Source organism: Eschscholzia californica, unplaced genomic scaffold (genome assembly GCF_041429995.1).
Source record: "Eschscholzia californica isolate CP2 unplaced genomic scaffold, dmEscCali1.0.p SCAF_4, whole genome shotgun sequence".
Lineage (NCBI taxonomy): Eukaryota > Viridiplantae > Streptophyta > Magnoliopsida > Ranunculales > Papaveraceae > Eschscholzia > Eschscholzia californica.
Window position 1 is genome coordinate 13,514,047 of NW_028238461.1, and position 20,094 is coordinate 13,534,140.

Consider the following 20,094-nt stretch of genomic DNA (forward strand, 5'->3'; position numbering starts at 1 on the left):
TAAAGGGAAAAGTGGTCTCCTCAAAAATAACATTCCTAGATATATGAATTTTATGAGATTCCAAGTCAAAACACTTATAACCCTTATGAGAAGAGCTATATCCAATGAATACACACTTAGAGGATTTAGGACTTAGCTTATCTTGTCTAATAGCACCTCAGTGAGGATAACATAAGCATCCAAAAGTCTTTAATAGAGAGTAATCAGGTGTTTTGTGAAATAATACCTCATAAGGGGACTTGCTATGAAGAATTCTAGTTGGAAGCCTATTAATGGTGAACACAGCAGCTGAAAAAGCTTCAAACCATAAATTCTTTGGAGAATGAGATTGAAAAAGGATAGAATTCCCCATCTCAGTGATCTATCTATTTCTCCTCTCAGCCCTTCCATTTTGCTGAGGAGTATAGGGACAGGAACTTCTAAATAAGATTCCACATTGATCCAAGTACTGTTTGAACTCCCCTTTGGACAACTCCAATGCACCATCACTTTGAAAATACTTTATAGAAGTATTGAATAAGTTCTTATGTGAGGTTTTGAATAATTTGAAGTACTTGAGACTATCAGACTTGTATTTCAGAGGATATATCCACAAAAACCTACTGAAATCATCTAAAAATAGTATGAAGTACTTATCTCCATTAAGAGTCACATGAGGAGAAGGACCCCAAATGTCACAATGTATCAAATACAAAGGAGATTCAGTATAGCTATCAGATATAGGAAATGGTAGCAATTTACTTTTAGCAATAGAACATGGATGGCATAAACTCTTAGATGGCTTATCTAGCACAGAGATCAGTTTATTTCTTGAGAGAAGATGAATAATAGCATCTGATGTGTGACCTAGTCTAGTATGCCAAATAGAGTATGGTGCAGCTAGAGACACAGCATAGCCTTGATGATTATGATCTTTTTGTATACCAAAAACAATAGGATATAAGTGATTCCTAACTGATCCCTCATTGAGAATGTCTTCAGACCATAAGTCTTTTATTTGATAACCCCAAGGTGTAAAAGTCATAGAACATTGGTTGTCATATGTAAATTTTGAGATAGAAAGTAAGTTCCTTTTGAGTTTAGGAACATATAGCACATTGAACAAGTCAAAATTATAGGATGGAGTATGAAGTTGAGCATTACCTGTAGCAGCAATAGGAATTGAAAGACCATTTCCAATCATGACAGAATCAGATCCCTTATGCTCTTGTTGTTCAATAATGGTAGTAGGATCATTTGTCATATGGCTGGTGGCTCCAGTATCAGCCAACCAGACTCTCTCAGTGATGGTATTATGAACTTCATTTGTTGTATTTTCATGTGAAGGGACTATGACTACCATATTTGCCTCTTCACAATTGAATTCATCTGAATTATAGTCAAAATTTGACTCATACAATTCCTCATCTGTTGGAGAGTAAGCTCCCATTTTCTCATTTTTACTTTCATCTATACCTTCATAAAGATGGATACCAGCAAAATTTCCTTTGATAGGTATAAATTGTTGTGGAAACCTCTTTTGAGGTTGATTTTGATCATTTTTACTTTGTGGATTCTTTATAGAATCATCAGGAGCATATATATAGCGACATTTGGAAGCAAAATGTCCCCATCTTTTGCATATGCCACAAGGAACAGTACTAAAATCAAAATCAGAAGCTGATTCTCCTAGATTTTGATTAGAAGAAGAAGAAGGTCCTCTATAAGAATTAGAAGGTGACTTTCCTTGATCTACTTGATAGGAATTCCTATAATTTTGATGTGATTGAGAAGATCTATTTGGATTAAAAGACGTAAACAGCTCTAGATGGAAGATTTTTTACAAAATAAGCAGAACTTTCATCCTCTTGAGTTTGAGTTTTCATCCATTGTTCATGATGGATTAGACGAGTTCTAAGTTCAGAGAAAGTTATAGGTGTTTCTCTATTATGAATAGCTATAACAAAAGATCGATAATCTTTTCCAAGACCTTTGAGAACAATTCGACTAAGTTCCTTATCAGATAATCTGTCATTAACAGCAATTAAAGAGTCAGATAATACCTTGATCTTTCGAAGATACTCAGTTGTAGAAGAATCGCCTTTCTTAATGGTTTGAATTTGCTCACGAAGTGAGGCAATCTTTGCCTCATACTCTTCAACATAATTTTGCTCAAGATAGCTCCAAATCTCTCTAGAAGTTTGAAGTCCAAGAACATCCGAAGAGATAGAGTGAGTGAATGTTGCTTTCATACAGGATTTGACAAAATTGTCTGTTTTCCTCCATTGAAGATAAAGAGGATTAGGAATTTCATGATTATTCTCTATAATTGACTTGACTGGAGGAACAATTGAGCCATCAACGAAACCAAAAAGATCAGTACTGATTAGAATTGCTTCGAATTGATCCTTCCATATTAGAAAATTCGATCCATCAAGCTTCTCCGAGACAAAACTTGCTATGTTAGCTATGGAGGTATTTGGTGAAGAAAGATTTGGTGATGAAACTGAATGTGATGATTGTGAAGCCATTAGAGATTAATGAGAATGAACTTCGATTTCTAGTGAGAGAAAGTGATTCGAAGAAGAAGAAGCAGAGAAAAAAAAATCATAGGCTCTTATACCATGATAGAAATCAGAGAAAGATAAGATTTCATTAATCGATTGAATTTCATAATGGTTTTATCAAAGAGAATGAGCTTATATAAGCATATACATATTCCGTTATAGAGAGAGAATGGAATAACAAATTCTGTTAATCCCAACAACCACTAACTACCAAGTTTGTTATTCTTCTAAAGGCACCTCCATTACTTATACCTTTTCTCACTTACACCTTAGTTACACCTTCTTCTTCACTTATGTTGACACTTAGATTACACTCATACTTGTGTTCATTGTCATGTGATGTACATCTGTGGGATTTTGATATCAACTTTCAACTACGAAAATATATTGAACAAGCCTTCTGCGTATTGCAAGCTCGTTTTGCTATTATCCGAAGACCGGCACATTTTAGGGATTTAAAAGCACTAGGTAATATATGTATTTTAATGCATAATATGATAATGGAAAAAAAATACTTAATTTCACAAAGATCACTTCCAAAGAGTGGTAGGACACACAAATTTAGTTTCCAAATCTAGGTGGAATTTATTTTCTAATCTGCGTACCAGATACTAATTTCTAATCTAGGTATGGAGTAGGACCAGTAGGTTTAGGTTTGTGACCTCTTCTATCATTTTTCTTTCTTTACCCCCTTCTATTTTGTTGTAATATCTATGTAAAGTACGTGTTTACTTCTGCTACGATACATCGACTATATATATATTTTTGTTGTAACCTCTCATTAATATAAATATGGAGGTAAATAGCTTGCCTCACATACAACCTAATTTTAGTACTTGTTTACTTCTGCTACGATATGTCGACTATATATGTTTCCAATTTAAACCCATCACAATTAAACCATCAGACTTCATAACATTCTTAACCAAAACAACACTAGAGAAAGAAGACACACAAGACAAACAGAATTCATACAAACACAAATGAAGGATACCCAATATCTTGAGTTGGTGTGTAGAAAAACACAATCTAACTAAAGAAATAAGGCCATCTCTTCTTAACTTGTCCATGACAAAACAAAGACCATAACATAAAAGTTTGATTATTAAAAGTGATTTGCTTCGAAAAGATGAGGAGAAAGGATTTAGTTCTTCATGAGCTTGTTCTCTGATTTATATTAGTCATTGAGCTCATCATAACACGAGTTTCTGCGTGCCTTCAATCAGGATAAGTCCGTCGCCTCTGCCACATAACAACAAAGAAAACCCAATATCATTGTTATCGTTCGCGTGTTATATATATATTTATACATATATGTTAGTAGTTTAAGATGATACCTTCACCATGATAAGATGCATGAAGCTTAGGTGCCATATCTGATATGGTCTGGCCGCTTTGCCCCGTCCCTACACTACCCTTTGTATCATTAATCCAGACACTTTCGAACACCTCTTCACTTCCATTATTTTCATGCTCAATGCAATGCACTATCTTTTCCTCCAATTTTAAGTTGTCCAGCTTCAAACAACTTTGGTTAATTAGAGAATCAATTTTGTTTCTTTTCATATCTATATCTGATGACATTTCTTCCCCACAAGACCTTTTCTTAGACTTCATTTGTTTTCCTTTATTCCCCAACCATTTCAATGTTACCTTCTTTTCGTCCGCCAAATCTTGAGTCTGAAAACAATCAATGTGGGACTACTTAATGCTTCGTTTAGTTCGTTCTTTTGTATGTAAATGAGTAGTTATTGATTTTAGTTTATATACCTTCTCTATGAGATCCAAAGAACGAAGAATACTCTCGATGTCAAGTAAGCGCTCAACCTTCTTAGTATCATTACCTACAAAGATTGATAAAATCAACATTGGATGAATTTTAATTGTAGGTTTTCTGTTACTTTCAATCTTTAATCAATATTCTATAAGAGAGATAAGCTGATAAGATGTTTACGTTCGTCCTCGTCAAGCAATATATTCTTCGCCTGCTCAAGCGAGAACGTCATTTCAGCTATCTGAAAGAGAAATAAGGAAGCTTTAGAAAGAGTAAAATTAAAGAGAAACATGAAGAAGTAAAAGTTTGAAACTATATTAGCAAGATAGATTAACAAAGTTTCAAGTAGCTTACATCGAAGAAGATTAGAAGTCTGACAAAATCCTTTGTAAGATCATCAATAGAACTTCTTCCTCTCATGCCTAATGAAGATATATATAAGAAAGAAATAAGGTTAAAGCAAAGTACGACTGGACGAACAATTACTATACACAATCTTTCTCCAATTCGTTGGCTTTATGGATTTCGAATGACTTCAAAGATGGAAAGGTTTGATTACATATTAGGCTTGACTGGGCATATATATCGACGTGTTCCCGTCGTATGTTAATGAATTATATATACTTTTCCTAGAGATTTCCTATTAAATGGTCATGGTGTTGAATTTCGACAAAAATGAAGTGGATGATGTGCTAAATAACCTAACAATTAAGCCTACTAGTTAAACAAATCACTACTTAAGAATGTTTTACCAAGATCTAGGTTTCTTGTTGAACATATGCTCAAAACTGAGCGGTCCGGATGATCAAGACTTGTCTAATTCCGGTTACACCCAACTCATCTCAAAGTTGATCTAGGGATTAATTAGCAAGCTAGTATAGTGGGTTAATTACTGCATGAAATATCAGTTAATGGATTGCTTTTCTCTCTGCAAAATTTTTATATATTGGAAAAATTTAAGAAAAATAAGGAAGAGAAAGATACCATCTTGAGAGAATTGTGGTTGATTTTTCTCTCTATCACCTTCTACTACCTGAAAAGATTAAGTGATTATTTAGCTTATATATATAAAAAAAAACAGCTTTAAACCCTATATTATAGTCATCTAATCAAATATCCAAGTTTCAACAAAATAAAAATAAAAATAAATCAAATATCCAAGCCCTAAATATAATTTAAACTTTGTTTAAAAACTCCACATCCAAGATTTACAATGCTTGCCCTGGTAGCCAAAAGTACTTGGTCTCTCCTCCCATATGGAAGGCACCAAGTTTAGAATCCAGTATCCCTTCAACTAAAATTTAGTGTTGAAGAGTTCGCTAAACCTTTGTTTTTCGTTAACAGTAAGATCTAAACTCTAGTCTCCAAACCTTATTATACTTACTCTTAAATTAGCAAAGTGATGTACTTCGAGGAGGCCAAAGGTAGGCCCTCCCATGACTGCTTCCTAATTGAACAAATGTCAAAAACAAGTTAGGGTAAAAATTTCTTTTTCCAAATTCTAAACATCATCTTTCTATCACATACACATATGAGTGGTAGATTACCTTTTGATTGTCTAAGGTATGTTGCATTCCTTTATAACCATTCCAACAATAAAGATCTATATCTTTCCAAGAAACCACCTTTAGAACTCAAAAAAGTATTAGAAATTTTGATCTATAATAGAAAGCAAACAAAAATGAAAACTAGATAGTTCCTTCTTTTTGGGAGAAAGCTTACTCCAATGCCTTCTAAGATATTAAGAATATCCTTGGTCCTCTGTGTATGAATATATTTGATTCCTAACATCTCAGAAGAATTTATAAAGAACAATCAATAATGAGAAATCATGCATTGAAATTGAACTCACATAAAGCAAGAATAAAAAACAAGAATTTTTTTTAGAAACAATAAGATTCTAACTCTGGTCTCTTCAATAAAGAGACGCATGCTTTCACCTAAGATAGTGTTTGTTTTTATCATTGTCTGGATCGTCTACTCAATTGACCCAAAATCGACCTAAAGTAGTCATTTGGACAAGACAAACATCACAAGTTGGGCAAAAACAATCATTCTGAAATCTTATTCAAGTTAGTTCAGTTGACCTCGAGTCAAATTTCAAATTTGACTTAGAAAAAAACAAACATTACCAGCTTAGTTTCACTAAAAGAAATAAGATTAGAAAATGATAGAAGATGCTACAAAAGTAGACCTATCCCCGACCTAAATAGGAATCAACTTGTAGCCTCTTCAAAATGAAGACAGTTGATTTTGTATAGGTCTAGAATAGGATTTAACTTGTAGCCTCTTCTAGCATTACTCATAAGATAAGCCCAAGAAAGATGATAAATATTACCTAATGTTTCTGTTAAATCATCTACTGAAAAGAATTTGCCTTCACAACCATCCCACAAGTTCATCAACCTGCTTCAACAAAAAAGACAATTAGAGATAATCTAAGAGAGTGGAACTTGCTAGAAACAGAAATTAACAAGCTTACTTGATAACAAAAAGCCCAAGTGCTGACTTGAGTTTTCTACCATAAACTGAATAATTATCCATATTTTCTCTTTCTGATTTCTCAATTCTTACTCTTTTGTTCATGAAGGAGAAGAAGAAGAACTGAAACAAGGATCATTTAAATAAAGGTTTTTTTAGGAGTTTATGGAATGAATAAATATGGAAAATTTTGTGAGGAAAATGTGAATGTTTTTTCTTGATATACAACTAATTACCATTATTTATCATTAATTAATTACTTTGTTTGTACAAAACATATAAATGGTGTCTGGTAAACAAGCTGAGACAGTTAAGGCTTTCAATTGTTAAGTCATAAATTTTTTTTCCATTATTAATCAATAATTGTTTTTTCTAATTTTAACAAATAAAAATATTTTTACCTACCTGCTCAAAATTTGAATGTTATTTTGTAAAAATTGATGATGGCGTAACATGTGAATTCTTCATATCCAACTAATTGCCATTGAATAGTTACCTTGTTTGTAAAATGAATATGGAAATGATGTCAATTGTCATATTTTAAGTTGCGATCGGGAACATGTATCTCACACGAGTAAGTCGTACTAACAAAAAAAGGTCAATTTCACGTAGTTAGTTGTGTGCATTTGCCCAAAATTAAATATTTTAGTTAAAAGTGGAAACTGTTTTGCTTATTTACTTTTCTATGTTGAAAGAGAGACTTAAAGTTTGATCAATGATCAAGAAGAATTGTGTTTTATAACAAAATGAACACTAATATCCCAAAACTAAAAATCAATGGAGATGCAGGGGATCGAACCCTGTACCTCTCGCATGCAAAGCGAGCGCTCTACCATTTGAGCTACATCCCCATCTTGTCAATTAACTTCTATATTCATATATTACTTGGCTGTGAAAACGGTCTGGAAATTCGCGACTCGAAAATGACCGCCCAGACTGCGAAAGTTCATGGGTAGAATAAGCCTAAGCCGGGCTTACCCGTTCCGTAAAGGCGGCCACTAGTGGGCGGAACATAGGCAGAGCCCTTCACCCGACTTCCGCCCTGGAAAACTCGGAAAATAAAAGCCCACGACCATAGCCTGAGAGCGCGCCCAATATCTTTATCACCCCTCTGACTTTTTAGAGTGACCCTCAGTCTCATTCATCAGATTTAGTCATTTAGGGTTAGGTCTTACAAGGCATATATATAAACCCGTTATGAACCTAAATCTTCATTACTCATCCTAGGGTTTTTTTTTTGTTCTGATTTTTGCTTTCTGAAGAGACTACTACCCTTGCTTTCTCTGTCTAGATGAAGATCAAAATAAAGAGTTCTGAAGAGACAGAGAAAGACGGATAGAAGACGGTCTAGATGAAGAACAAAACTACCCTTGCTTTCTCCGAACCTTTATTTTCTTGTAGGGTGTATCATCTACGTTTTTTTTATGGAAGCTGGTATTTACAGAGCAATTTTGTTATTTATAGATTCATATAGGGACTAAAATAGAATTTTTGTTAAAGTCAAATTAAAAAATAAATGTCTTCTTCCATCTCCCAACCCTACCCCCATCCACCACAAACACTATTCATGGAAGAAATTAGTTTGATGAAGCTTCATTAATAGAGGAATTTAATATTTCAAAAAGCTTCATTGTTTGAGTTTGAAGTTCAAGAATCTCCATTCAGGGAGGAGCTTTAATATTCAAGAGTTATCAAGAATCATTGGACTTATAGTAATAATATTTTGAGTGAAGACATATTTTTAGAGGTAAGATAAATAAAAAGTTATACTGATTTTTCTCAAGAAAACTCAGATCTAAGTTATAATCAAAGTTTTCATTTTTGTCAACATCGAAAATTTCGACCAATTGATGATGGTTTGAACGATGAAATTTTCAGCCACACTTTTATCCGAAATTTTGGGTCAATGATGTCAATTTTCTCAAAAGAATCCGGTGGAACCCGCCGTTTTTTTCTTTCTTTTTTGCATTTTATATAATTAGATTTTTTATTTTAGAGAAAATATGAATGCTTACAACTCATTTGTCTTTTTTTTTTGTTGAAACTCATTTGTTAATTATCTACAAACATTTTCACTTGTTACATACTTACATGTCCCAAAACATGGGGAATTGTTTGAAATTAGCTAGAAAATTAAACAAAAAGTTAAAATGAACCACAGACAATAAAAGAAAAATTGAAGTATATAAGACATGACCCTCAAAATTTCATCTCCCTACACACTTTAAAAGGGCAAAAGAAAGATGAATAATACAAGAATAAAGACTTCATAATGCAACAAAAAAATGCATTACAAAAAAAGATTTTATTCGCGACGGTTTTAAACCGACGTGAATAATGAAATGACGTCGCTAGTTCCTTTACTTGCAGAATAAATCCCGCCTCTACAAATGGTGTCGGCAATACCTTTACCGACGGATGCGAGGGTTTTTATAACACCGTCATTGATTATTGACCTACCGGCATTGTTTTTGTAGAAAATCGTCGTTAATTTTCAATATTTCTGATCGAATTTCCTGTATTTTAATCGTTACAAAAGTATAGACCTACTAAATTATTCATCAAAACACACTAAAGACATTAAAAATCCAAATTCATTCAACCAAATGCATTTTAACTAGTTTAAAACAAACGTATCTTAAAATGTTAAACATGGAAAAGACACAGAAATGTGTTCCAAGACGTCAAACATATACAGAAAATATTTACTTTAGTGTCTAATACTTGATGCCATAAATCTTCACTCAAAGTATTCCTTGTCCTATTAAAACTCCAAGTATATCCTGCATAGAAAAGTTAATCGACGTGTGAATGCTAAAATAAACAAAAATGATGCAAATTATATAAACGTCTAATACCGTTGGAAAAAAAAAAGAGACTTGGAGATACATAAATAAACGTTAACAACATATAAGTGGATCATAAGGCAGACCTGAAGGTTGTAAACAGCATTATAAAAGGATTGCAGAGTTCTTAAGGTGTTTTGGTTCTTTAGTATTCTCTCTATTACTTAAGAGCAAGCCTAATGCGTAGAGATTGGGCTCCCAACCCAAAATTAAAATGTTATCACGTGTGTGATGTACATATGTGGGATTTTGATATCGACTTTCAACTACAAAAAAGATGTTGAACGAGCCTTTGGTGTATTGCAAGCTCGTCTTGCTATTATCTGAAGACCGACACATTTTCGGAATTTAAAGGCACTGGGATATCACAAAGGTATGTATTATAATACATAACATGATAATCGAAAATGAAGGATTTAATTTTGAAATCAAAAGATCACTTCTAAATAGTTGTAGGACTCCAAACCAGGAATCCTACACGTTCGAGAATAAGATAACGACACAAATTCAATTTCCCTATCTAGGTGGAGTTTAGTTTCTAATCTGCGTACCAGATATTAATTTCTAATCTAGGTATGGAGGAGGTCTAGGTTTGTGACCTCTTCTATCATTTTTCTTTCTTTACCCCCTTCTATTTTGATGTAATATCTTATGTAAAGTACTTGTATACTTCTGCTACGATATATCGACTATATATAGTTTTGTTGTAACCTCTTATTAATGTAAATATATATGGAGTGATGGAGGTAAATAGTTTGCCTCGCCTACAACCTAATTTTAGTACTTGTTTACCTCTGCTACGACATATATCAACTATATATATTTCCAATTTAAACCCATCACAACTAAACCATCAAATTTCATAACATTCTTAACCAAACAACACTAGAGAAAGAAGACACACAAGACAAACAGAATTCATACAAATATTAATGAAGGATACCCAATATCTATAGTTGGTGTAGAGAAAAACCCAATCCAACTAAAGAAATAAGGCCATCTCTTCTTAACTTGTCCATGACAAAACAAAAGGCACTAAACAAAAACCATAACAAAACAAAGACCATAACATAAAAGTTTGGTTATTTAAAGTGATTTGGAAAGATGAGGAGAAAGGATTTAGTTCTTCATGAACTTGTTCTCTGATTTATATTAGTCATTGAGCTCATCATAGCTCGAGTTTCTTTGTGCCTTCAATCAGGATAAGTCCATCGCCTCTGCCACATAACAACAACAAAAACCCAATATCATTGTCATCGTTCGCGTGTTATATATATATATACATACATGTTAGTAGTTTAAGATGATACCTTCACCATGATAAGATGCATGAAGCTTAGGTGCCATATCTGATACGGTCTGGCCGCTTTGCCCCGTCCCTACACTACCCTTTGTATCATTAATCCAGACACTTTCGCACACCTCCTTTTCACTTCCATTATTTTCCTGTTCAGTGCAATGCACTATCTTTTCTTCCAATTTCAACTTTTCCAGCTTCAAACAACTTCGGTTAATTATAGAATCAATTTTGTTTCTTTTCATATCTATATCTGATGACATTTCTTCCCCACAAGACCTTTTCTTAGACTTCATTTGTTTTCCTTTAATCCCCAACCATTTCAATGTTACCTTCTTTTCGTCCGCCAAATCTTGAGTCTGAAAACAATCAATGTGGGACTACTTAATTAATGCTTCGTTTAGTTCGTTCTTTTCTATGTAATTGAGTAGTTATTGATTTTAGTTTATATACCTTCTCTATGAGATCCAAAGAACGAAGAATACTCTCGATGTCATGTAAGCGTTCAACCTTCTTAGTATCATTACCTACAAAGATTGATAAAATCAACAATGGTTGAATTTTGATTGTAGGTTTTCTGTTACTTTCAATCTTCAATCAATATTCTATAAAAAGAGATAAGGTATTTACGTTCATCCTCGTCAAGCAATATATTCTTCGCCTGGTCAAGCGTTAACGTCATTTCAGATATCTGAAAGAGAAGTAAAGAAGCTTTAGAAAGAGTACAATAAAAGAGAAACATGAAGAAGTAAAAGTTTGAAACTATATTAACAAGATAGATTAACAAAGTTTCAAGTAGCTTACATGAAAGAAGATTAGAAGTCTGACAAAATCCTTTGTAAGATCATTAATAGACCTTCTTCCTGTCATGCCTAATGAAGATACATAAGAAAGAAATAAGGGTAAAGCAAAGTACGACTCGAGGAACAATTAATATACACAATCTTTCTCCAATTCGTTCGCTTTATGGATGTGTTCATTTCGAATGACTTCAAAGATGGAAAGGTTTGATTACATATTAGGCCTGACTGCGCATATATATATCGACGTGTTCCACATCATGCGTTAATGAATTATATATAGTTTTCCTAGAGATTTCCTATTATATGCTCATATTGGTGAATTTCGACAAAAAGGAAGAACATTAGCTACTTCCTCTTCCAAGTGCTTTCATAATCAATAATGAAGTGGATAGCCAACAACTGGTAGCCCAGTTATCGAGCTTATCACATCTTCGAGATGTATCAATGCCTTGTAACGACTAACACAGAACGTAGTCGATTTCTCAAAAAAATAATGAAGTGGATAATGCTAAATAACCTTACTAATTAGACAAATCACTACTTAAAGAACGTTTTACCGAGATCTATGCCGTTCTTGTTGAACATATGCCCAAAATGAGCGGTCCGGATGATCAAGACTTTTCTAACTAGATGACTGAATTGCTAAATTAAATTTGTATAGTGGGTTAATTAGTGCATGAAATATCATTCAATGGATTGCTTTTCTCTCTATAAAATTTAAGAGACAAAAGGAAGAGAAATATACCATCTTGAGAGGATTGTGCCTGATTATTCTCTCTGTCATTCTCTACTACCTGAAAAGATTAATAGATTAAGTGATTATTTTGCTTAAATTTTCATATCAAGATGTACTTGAATAGTTATATGATTACGAAGATTATATCAAAAATTCACCTCTAAACTCTAAATTCCAGTCATCTAATCAAATATCCAAGCCCTAAATATCTATTTATATTTTAAACTTTGTTTAAACACTCCACATCCAAGATTTACAATTCTTGCCCGGGTAGCCAAAAGTACTTGGTCTCTCCTCCCATATGGAAGGCGCCAAGTTTTGAATTCAGTATCCTTTCAACTAAAATTTAGAGTTGAGGGGGCCGTAAACCTTGTTTTTCTTTAACAGTAAGATTCAAACTCTAGTTTCCACGGTGGGGGGACATATATTTGTCATCCAACTAAAGTGAGCTTCACACGTAAACCGAGTTGCAATCTGCACGCAATTCTACAAAACTCTATTATACTTACTCTTAAATTAGCAAAGTGATGTACTTCGATGCGGCTAATGGTGGGCCCTCCAATGACTGCTTTCTAAAAACAAATATCAAAACAGAAGTTAGGGTAAAAATTTCTTTTTCCGAACTCTAAACATCATCTTTCAATCACATACACATGTGAGAGCTAGATTACCCTTTGATTGTTTAAGGTATGATGCATTCCTTTATAACCATTCCAACAATAAAGATGTGTATCTTTCCAAGAAACCACCTTTAGGACTCAAAAAAGTATTAGAAATTTTGATCTATAATAGAAAGAAAACAAAAATGAAAACTAGATAGTTCCTTCTTTTGGGAGAAAGCTTACTCCAATGCCTTCTAAGATATTAAGAATATCATTGGCCCTCCATATATGAACACATTTGATTCCTGACATCTCAGAAGAATTTATAAAGAACAATCAATAATGAGAAATCATGCATTGAAATTGAACTCATAGAAAGCAAGGAAACAAAAGAAGAATTTTGTTCTAGAAACAACAAAATTCTAACTCTTGTCTCTTCAATAAAGAGACACATGCTATCTCCTAAGATAGTGTTTGTTTTTTTTTATCATTGCATGAATAGTCTCCTCAATTGACCCAAAATCCACCTAAAGTAGTCATTTGGACAAGACAAACGTGACAAGTTAAATCTGCCTCAAGTTAGTTCAGTTGACCTCGAGTCAGATTTCAAATTTTACTTTAAAAAACAAACACTACTCAGCTTAGGTTCACTAAAAGAAATAAGATTACAAAAATGACAGAAGAAGCTACAAAAGTAGACCTATCCCAAACCTAAATAGAAATCAACTGTCCATCAAGAGTGAAAAAAGTTTATCACGAGAAAGAGAAAGTTGACTCGAAAATGAAGACAGTTGATTTTGTATAGGTCGGATTTAACTTATAGCCTCTTCTATCATTACTCATAAGAAAAGCTCAATAAATTAAGATGATAATTAGTACGTAATGTTTCGGCTAAATCATCTAGTGAAAAGAATTTGCCTTCACAACCATCCCACAACTTCATCAAACTGTTTCAACAAAAAAAAAAAGAAAGACTATTAGACATAATCTAAGAGAGTGGAACTTGCTACTTGCTAAGAGAAATTAACAAGCTTACCGGATAACAAAAAGCCCAAGTGCTGACTTGAGTTTTCTAATATAAACTGAATCTTTAGCCATATTATCTCTTTCTGGTTTCCCAATTCTTACTCTTCTGTTCATGAAGGAGGAGGAAGAACTGAAACAGACATCATTTAAATAAAGTTTTTTTTTTAGGATTTTATGGAATGAATAAATTACGAAAACTTTGTGAGGAAAATGTGAATATGTGTTCTTGATATACAACTAATTACCATTAATTATCATTAATTACTCTCTCCGTCCCATTTTGTTTGTAGTTTTGGGAAATTGAACTTATTAAGGAATGTTATTTATTGTGGACAATTATAAAGACTTTTCCTAAACTACCCTCATTTAATATAGAGTATTTCATTAAATATAACATTGGTAGATCGTAGAACCAATTAGAACCTTTGAATAGTATTCAGACTAAAGGGTAGTCTTGAAAGTTTCATCATTTTAAGAATTAAATGAATGTTATAAAAGGAAAGTGAATAAACATTTTGGGACACCCATAAAAAGAAGAGGGGTTGGGCCATTGGTCCAAAAAGGGGGCCAAAATGAAAATCCCACCCAAAGTTGCCTAAAAATGTAAGGGAGGTCCAATGTGTCAGTTTGGGGGGTCAAAATTACGTAAAGGGCCCTTAGAAAATAAAGTATTTACCGTTCATGCCATCGAAAATTACAAAATTGCCATCGAAAATTCTCGGGAAACGATTTTTTTTCTGAAAAATAATCTGACAACCCGTCCATCAGAATCTGTACTGTTCAGAAAATTACGGAACAGCCACCGAAAAATTCCCGGAAAACGAAAATTTTTTCGGAAAATTATTTTATTTACTGAAATTTTTATTCTGTACTAGACATTTTTGCTGGGCGGGAATTTGAAATTTCGTAAAAAATTTGGGCGGGAATTTGAAATTTCGTTTGAAAATTTCAAAACTTCGAAAAAAAAAATTTGTGACCGGGAAATTATTTTATTTACTGGAAAAATTTTTCTGTACTAGACACTTTTGCTGGGCGGGAATTTAAAATTTTCAAAAAAAATTTGAAAATTTGCCCGGGAATTTGAAATTTCGTTTGAAAATTTCAAAATTTCGAAAAAAAGATTTCGTTTGAAAATTTCAAAAAAATTTGAAAATTGGAATCTTTTGTGTACGAAAAATTATTTTATTTACCGGGAAGAGATGGTTTGTTGGGCGGGAATTTGAAATTTCGTTTCAAATTTTGAAACTTTGAATTTTTCGTGTACTGGTAAATTATTTTATTTACCAGTCATTTTTTTTTCTAGGAAAACGTCAGCATGTCTTGTCCAAGGGCAAGAGGGGAATAAAAAAAACTGACATTTGGACCTGCAACTAATTTTTGGGCAAGAGTGGATTTTTTTTGGGTTTACCCCCCAGATTTTGGATTGTTGACTCAAAAATCCTAAAAAGAATAACAATCAAACAAAATGGGACGGAGGGAGTAATTACTTTGTTTGCACAAAAGATAGAAATGGTGTCTTGTAAACCAGCTGAGACAGTTATTTCTTTCGATTGTTAAGTCATAAAAAATTTCCATTTTTAATCGAAATTGTTTTTTTCTAATTTTAACAAATAAAAGTTCAATTAACCTAAATATTTTGCCTACCCGTTCAAAATTCAAATGTTTTTCAGTTAAAAGTAGAAACTGATGATGGCCTAACATGTGAATTCTTAATTCTTAATATCCAACTAATTATCATTAAATAGTTGCTTTTCTTTTTTTTGTTAGTACAAGATTAAATAGTTACTTTGTTCCTAAAATGAACATGGAAATGATGTCAATTGTCATATTTTAAGTTGCCATGGTGATATTAAAAAAAAGGTCCATTTCATCTAGTTAGTTGTGTGCGGCTCAAAATTCAAATATTTTAGTTAAAAGTGGAAATTGTTTAGCAAATTTACTTTTCTATGTTTAACTCTTTCTAGTAGTCCAAAGAAATTAGTTTATAATCCTTCTTGAAGACTTTCCACTTTTAACTCTTTCTAGTAGTCCATCCTCAACTTGTCAAAGCGAGCCGGACCATGTTTAACTCTTGTCAAAGAGATTAGTTTATAATCAATTCTCAAATATGGGAATGGTAGAGCGCTCGCTTTGCACTACTGGAAAGAAATTAGTTTATAATCTTCTGGGGCAGCTCTAATTATGGGGCATAACTCTGTCACAAAATTTTCGAAACCACATCGTTAATGCTTGGAAAACTTTTTTTTGATTTAATTTTTTTGACATTAGTTCATTTTGTTATCAAGAAGAATTGTAGTTCAACACAAAAAAAATTTGTGTTTTATAACAAAATGAACTAATGTCCCAAAACTAAAACCACATGGAGATGCAGGGGATCGAACCCTGTACCTCTCGCATGCAAAGCGAGCGCTCTACCATTTGAGCTACATCCCCAACTTGTCATATAATCTCTGTATTCACATATTCTACGAAGTCTGGGAAAATGGTCCGCAAAACTCAAGACTCGAAGGTGACCATCCGGACCATGAAAGTTCAGCGGGAAGAATAAGCCCGAGCCGGGCTTACCCGGTCCGTAAAGGCGGGTACTAGTGGACATGACATAGGCATAGCCCTTCAACCGACTTCCCTACCTGAAAAATCTAGAAAATAAATATCCGCGACCATAGCCCGAGAGCTCGCCCAATATTTTCATCACCCCTCTGACTTTTTAGAGTGACCCTCTGTCTCATCCATCAAATTTAGGGTTAAGTCTTACAGGCCATATAGTTCTAACTTTTGCTTTTTGAAGAGATTACCCTTGTTTTCTCTGTCTAGATGAAGATAAAAAAAGAGAGTTCTGAAGAGACAGATAAAGATGGATAAAAAGACGGTACATGAATGGTCTAGATGAAGAACAAAACTACCCTTGCTTTATCTGAATCTTTATTTTTTCGGAGTGTGTTTTATTTACATAAGTAAAACTTTGTCATTTATAGATCATACAATTCTTGTTAAAGTCAAACTAAAAATAAATGTCTTTTTCCATCTCCAAACCCTACTACCACCATCCACTACAATCATCCACCACAAACATGGAGAAATTTAATATTCCAAAAAGCTTCAATGTTTGAGTTTGTAGTTCAATAATCTTCATTAACGGAGGTTTAATATTCAAGAGTTATCAAGAATCATTGGACTCATAGTAATAATATTTTGAGTGAAGACATGTTTTTAGACGTAAGATAAAAACAAATTGTAGTGATTCTTCTCAAGAAAACTCAGATCTAAGGTAAAATCAAAATTTTTAGTTTTGTCAGCGACTTAAAATTTCGGCCAATTGATGGTTTGAACGATGAAATTATTCGGCTACACTTTTATCCAAAATTTTGGGTCAATAATGTCATTTTTCACCAAAGAATTTGGTGGAACCCGTCGTTTTTTTCTTTCTTGCATTATATATAATTAGATTTTAAAGTTTAGAGAAAATATGAAACACTTACAACTCATTTGTAAATAATCTACAAACGCTTTCACTTATTACATGTCCCAAAAAATAAGGAATTGTGTGAAATTAACTAGAAAATAAAAAAATTAAAAACAACCACAGACAACAAAAAAAAGTGAAGCATAGAAGATACAACTCTAAAATTTCATCTCCATACACAATTTAATAGGGCAAAAGAAAGATGAATAACAAAAGAATAAAGATTTCGTAATGTATTAATATCATCTTTGGATAAAAAGGAACAAAAAAAAATATATGGTAAAAATAGCAACAAAAAAAATGGGAAGTGTGGCAGCGAAAATATTTTCTTGTTACAATCTTTCCATATATTCCGTAGGAGCAAACATCCTCTAACAAAGGTGGAAAAATGTGGCTCGGTATTTCTTGTTACTAAAAATGTTGTCAGTTAACTTTAGCTTGCCATTTTTCTTCTTTCAACTTTTATCTATTCTTTCCAAACATTTTACGCTCTTATTTCTTTCTCTCTCCTCATTACTTTCTCCAACAATTGAAAAGAAACTTGATTAGTGGATGAGGGGTCAATTGACTCTGTATTCTTTCTCTTTTTATGTTATCTAATTTTTAGGGTCGGCGGTATTTTAGAGCAGGAAAAGCTCTCTACAGAGCAAATTTGTTATTTACAAATCACTTAAGGACTAAAATAAAAAAATTTAAGGGACCAAATTGATATTAAGTGATACATTTTATTATAAATCAAGAGAATATCTTATTCTTCTTCATCTTCAAGCTCCACCACCAATACCCTACCACCACCAGCACTGTTAGAAAAATTTAGTAATACAACAAATTAATATAGGGATTGAAGAGACTTGAAACGTGTATTTAAATACACTTTCCTTAAAGCAATATTTGCTCCCTCTCCACTTGAGATTACTTATAGGTTATGAGCAAATTGCCTCCCAAGATATGACAAGCCTTATGTAAATCTGCACAAAGTAATATGTGAAGATTTACTTAAGGAGCACAAGAACAATCAAGATTTGGCTAAGAGTTTATTATAGAATAAAAACATATTTCTGATTTTCTAAGTGAAGTGTTCTCTTGTTAATTCTCTTATTTATAAAGAATGAGACAACTTTTATGAAAGTTTGCAACCTTTCATAAAAGTAGTTAAAGTTGTAGAGATACATCTTCTTAATTTGAAATAAAACTTATAATTCAAATACAAAAACTAGTAGACATATATTTAAAATTCAAATGTTATTTTCAAACTAAAGTATATTCAAATTAAATTAACTTTACAAAACAAATTGTTCATATTTTTCAACAATCCCCCACTTGAACAATTTTATTAGAAACCTACTTAGCCAAATATATTTAGGTAGTATTAATGCATAAAATATGGTATCTTTCGATTTGAACCATACCTTAGTGTAAGTGCACAAAGTTCTATCGAAATCCCAGGTAGCTTGTAGCTTTGAACCAGTTATTCCTTATGATAAAACCGGTTACACCACACACACAATACATTTGTTCTTCTGCTCCACACAATTCTCGCTTAGCACTTTTATGGCCATGTGCTTCTTGGTTTCATGAACTATCCTTAGACAAACTCTAATCTAATGAGAGGCGGCACCACCTCTAAGTTCACATAGTTGAAGTTCTTTCAGTATCTTTGCTACTTTAGAGATACTTGTCATTATCGACTGAACTTCATTAAGAGTATTAAACTCAAACTCACTTCGTAGCAACCAACACTTTTCATCTTTTAATGGGGTTATATATAAATTAAAGTGTTGAACTAGTCACTTATCAATAACTTGTTGTTACCCATTGAACCTAAGACTAGTTATTTCCTAGTATTAGGTTGGGTTGCCATCATTGGTGACTTTTAATGTAAGAGTTTCAACCCCATCCCACTAGATGTTGATTTTACCATATCTCTTGGTAGAGGTTTGGTAAAAGGATCCGCTAGATTTTGATTTGATCTCACAAATGTAATCGAAATAATTCCATCTTGAATTAATTGTTTTACATACTCGTGTCGTAGACTAATATGTCTAGACTTGCCACTATATACTCCACTATATGCACGTGCTAATGTGGCTTGACTATCACAAAAAATTGAAACGGGTGGAATTGGTTTTTTAATGAATGGAATCTCAATGAGTAGGTCTCTTAACCACTCAGCTTCTTTTCTCGTTGCCGCTAATGCTATGAATTCGGATTCCATAGTAGAATGAGTTATACAAGTTTGTTTCTTGGATCCCCAAGAAATTGCTCCACCACCAAAAGTAAATATCCAACCCGTGGTTGATTTTTTATCATCTCCACTAGATATCCAACTTGCGTCTGAATATCCTTCCAAAATTTCAGGAAATTTTGAATATTGAAGGTTTAAAGCTTTAGTCTTTTTAAGATAACCTAAAACTTTTTTGATTGCTTCCCAATGTGAAATACCTGGGTTACTTGTATATCTACTTAATTTACTTACTGCATATGCTATATCCGGTCTTGTGCATTGTGTCGCATACATAA

At 32.9% G+C, this 20,094-nt stretch overlaps 2 non-coding genes across 2 annotated transcripts; both read right to left on the reverse strand.

The window, feature by feature from the left end:
* Nucleotides 1-7,579: 7,579 nt before the first annotated feature.
* On the reverse strand, nt 7,580-7,652 carry TRNAA-UGC (transfer RNA alanine (anticodon UGC)). Its single transcript has one exon. It is a non-coding gene; the product is annotated as a tRNA-Ala (tRNA).
* Nucleotides 7,653-16,471: 8,819 nt separating this feature from the next.
* On the reverse strand, nt 16,472-16,544 carry TRNAA-UGC (transfer RNA alanine (anticodon UGC)). The gene has a single exon. It is a non-coding gene; the product is annotated as a tRNA-Ala (tRNA).
* Nucleotides 16,545-20,094: the final 3,550 nt, after the last annotated feature.